Source organism: Zerene cesonia, chromosome 8 (genome assembly GCF_012273895.1).
Source record: "Zerene cesonia ecotype Mississippi chromosome 8, Zerene_cesonia_1.1, whole genome shotgun sequence".
Classification (NCBI taxonomy): Eukaryota; Metazoa; Arthropoda; class Insecta; order Lepidoptera; family Pieridae; genus Zerene; species Zerene cesonia.
Genome location: NC_052109.1, coordinates 1227108 through 1231331, shown reverse-complemented (window position 1 = coordinate 1231331; position 4224 = coordinate 1227108). Strand labels below are relative to the sequence as shown.

Below are 4224 nucleotides of genomic sequence, written 5' to 3'. Positions count from 1 at the left end.
TTATATTGTGGTAAATTGCTAATTTAATGAATAAAAATTTATACGGTTATAAACACAACTGCACTTGAGCGTGGTCCGGGAGGAAGAGGAATCAAGTATTTCTATAACTTATATATAAATCTCGTATATGAGCTCCATCACTTCAAGTAGTAAGAAAATCAGTTCAATGGTTTTCGCGTGACAGAGTCACAAACGTACATGAATTCTTAAAAAATCTTGTTTATTAAGGACTAGAAAGTATAATAAAATTATTAGGATCTAGCACCTTGTATATCAAAATCCCATTCAATCTTAATTTATCTATACCTATATAAAACTCTTAAATAGAAAGCTATTTGGCATATCTCTTTCAACACAAACTATTTTCCTGAAAGTAAAGCGATATACTAAGTCCCAAAGATGTTTACAACCGGTTATAAACCAATTTATTTAGTTTCTCAAACATTACTCATTAAGAAATAGCAGCATTTATCGTTCTTTTACCAATCGCCACATTTCAGCGAGCTAATTTTTAGCATAAACAGACACGATGCGTAGTTAATCGTTAATCAACCCAATTTTAGAATTTTCATAATTTCTTAAGTGAATAAGTGAACACATTTGGCTTCTACATCGAGTTAGTAAACCTAACAGGACCTAACTGATAAATGTATCGCATATCCAAAGATGGTGTAGCATTTCGCGATTTCGTGTATACTTTAAGATGCATATAGAGAAAGTAACACAAAATATATCTAGTTTAAAAAATTATCGTGTCGCAGCGTTTGTTACCAAACTCCTCCAAAACGGCTGGACCGATTATTATTTTAAGTTATTATTTGTGCATATAGGATAGTGCAGAATAGCAAACACATCAAGCAAACACAAAGAATTGATTAAAGCAGAACAACCTTTGCCAGGTCCGCTGGTGATGTTATAGAAGTAAGTCCTTTACAATCAATGTAACAATGCTTAAGTAAATTCGTCATTATATAACTGTTATTTTTCACGTGTTTAATTTTATACGAATACTATATATATCAGAAAATTTTGAGTATTTCAAAATTTAAAACGCGTTATATTAAGTTCGATGTTATATATTCAATATGTTAAAATCAAATTTAACAAACATTAATCTTACTCTCGTTTATAAATAAAGAAAAAATTCAAAGCGAAAAAGACAGGTAACTTAACAGAGATTACTATTTTTTTTCTTTCAAGGACCAAAATCTCCAAGAAATAAGCCGCAGCTTTTACACTAGATAACGTTTTATTACATACAAGTTTTATACAAGACTAGACATATTGTAGGAAACCTCTGGTAATGAATCAACGTCATCCACCCTCCCCTTCCCCCGCCCTCAGCCTATGTAATAATAGTCGCTTAATCCGACAAAAAGAAATTATTTTGGATACACAATACTTGTACGAATAAATCTTTATTGTGTAAGTTATATTAGCTTTTTAGTTGAGGCTTTTTCCAATGTAACCTTCATAAATCTGTTATAATACTTATTTTATAAAAGTGTCTTTATACAATAGCTAGTCTGGAATGTCTTACAGTCTTTGTTAGTTCTTCTGTTGTTTTACATTGTTATTATACTTTTATTTCGATTTAACCTATACTATAGGTATTGTAACTCTTTCTGTCTGCCTCTTCTTCACGCCCAAGCGCCTGAATCGATATGAATGAATTTGGGAGCAGAGATAGTCTGAGAGCCAAGAAAGGACATGGAGTAGTTTTTATTACAGAAATCCTGCAGGAACGGCAACTATACCAGGTAAATCCCGGGACTGACTGTCTATTCCCTTGACTGCACTCGCAAAGAAGCGGGCGAAAATTGTGTTTTAAATGGAAATTTAGTTCAAGGTATTTAGATGCCTTTTGCGATTTCAACTAGAGTGAATCAAAGTTAGTGGTTTTTACTTATTAACTCATCTTTACGTTTTTACGCTCAGTCAAGGGATAAAACAGGAAGATTTTCGCCGCACGTATCCCCCGCATCATCCCCCCGCTTCTGTGGGATTTTAGGGATAAAAACTACGTACGTAGTTTAGACAACAAGACTATCTCATTTATAATATTGGTAGGAACATCTAAACTTCAACTCATATAAGAGTTATAACGTATTTTCTAATTTCTCAGTGTTGTAAAGCTATGACTGAAATGTTCTAATTATCGAATTTTATGATCAATAAGACACGTTTTTAACCACATTTATATTATTCTTCTTTTCGACCAGAAACAGGCACTAAAGAGCGAAATACAAAAAATACAATATCCACTCAACTATTAGAAGTCGATGATAGCTCGAACGATCAGTGAATAGACACAACGTAGAAGAATCTATTTATTTTCTACATAATACGTACTGTTCAAATGAATTTAATATTTTTTTTACAAAATTTTGACTGTTTTTGATGAATTTATTTTTTTTATTTAGTGTAGATTTTATGTTTAAGTATTTTTTTTTACTCATTATTGTACAAAATCAAGCTTTGGTGACTTGTAAATAAAGCTAAACTCGGTATATCTATTTATAATTTGCTTGTTTAATAATGATTAAGAGTTTGTTTTGTAATTTGTTGTTAAATAAATTAATGCTAACCTACCGCCACGTAGATGGTAAATAGATATACAGGTTCGAATGATACAAAAAATAATATTAAAATGGGTTTATAAAGTCGCTTCATAGTTGTCGAAAATATCAAATAACATACAAAAGAACCTTCTCTTCTTTTTCAGAAATCAGTTAAAACACAACGTGCATCATACTCAATAAGAACTAGAATAAAATATACTAATTGCTACTTTTGTATACTGGCATACAGACAAAAGGATTTTTTTTTAATAATCGTTTAACAGTAGAACCTTTGTTTCCATTTTTCGTCCTATTATTATCATAAATGCGAAAGGATGTAGGTGTTTGTTACTCTTTCACGCAAAAACTACTAAACCGATTACAACAACTATTGAACCGATTACAAAAACTACTGAACCGATTACAACAAAATTTGGTACGTAGATAGCTGGATAACTGGAATTACACATACGTCTACGGGATATGGACTTAGGTGGGTGAAACCACGGGGCGCAGCTAGTCTAGCAATAAAATAAAAAATTATCGTCATAATTTCCTTCAACAAAACTGGACGAATGCTATAGTATTGGAAACTAAACATGAATACAAATCTAAACAATTTTATGTATAAATAATATCAGATGAAAGCGACTCCCTTAAACTCACTAAAGGGTCTCATAATATTTCACAGACATAAAATCACAAGAGTAAACCAGTGACAAATAATAACTGAATATGTTACAACAAATTCACTGCAGTGATCACTAACGAAACATTTGGCTAGTTGAGAATTAAGAGTAATCACACCAATTATATTTAAAAATATCTAATTAACGAAAACTAACTCAAATGTAACTGTTAAAAAGTATTATTAAGTTAATAACAGCATCATGCTGGCTTCAAGATGATGAACGTATAAAATTTGTGCTACGATGCTACGAAAAACATAATTTACAAAACGTTATTATAAAGCCTTTAAATTTTAATGAATTCCAGTGAAAATACAGCGTCTCTTAATTTCCATAAAAGGTACTCTTTGGCTCCAGTTATTTTTTATAATATAATATTTGTTTGTAATTTATACAGTTGGATTTTACCGGATAATTATATTTTGATGTACTCAATTAATTTTATAAAAACGTTTATCAATTATTCTGTTGTCATTATCTCTTGCAATCATTCGATTTTTTGAAAAATCTATCTTCCATGAAATGGAAATTGCTACTGCCTAGTCAAAGGTTAGGGGTACATGGATATAACAACATTTACCACAGTAACAGAATTCTAAAATAACATAAACATACCCAGAATCGCAAACATTACCTTAGTGCAACACTCACACACTCACACACTTCACTCATATGTGTATCAATTTAGAGTATCACGCTTACACTATTGTACCATAGATGCCACACGTCACTACGCGAATCACGCTACGGCGTAGCGGCTGTTGCGAGCTACGCGCGGGCTACGACTGCCGTCCGCGTTGGCCCCACCCCCCGCGTGTACCGCGCTCTGACGTACGTCCCTAAAATTATTTAGAATTTTATTTAGTTAAATTTCAAAAATCTACAGATCACCTATTTAGGATAATAAAGAGTAGTAATTATTTATAAACTAATTATCGACTACTGAAAGAACACAACACAGATCAAATTTGTTA

General features: G+C 31.8%; 1 protein-coding gene across 1 annotated transcript in view; it reads right to left on the bottom strand.

Annotated features, from left to right (window-relative positions):
- The window catches only part of LOC119828690 (protein turtle-like), a gene marked incomplete at its 3' end in the record, with an annotated part of 230084 nt that extends 226067 nt beyond the window's left edge, over positions 1-4017 (bottom strand). Inside the window, exon 1 of the mRNA XM_038350930.1 lies at positions 3885-4017. The remainder of the gene's footprint in view (positions 1-3884) is intronic.
- Positions 4018-4224: the final 207 nt, after the last annotated feature.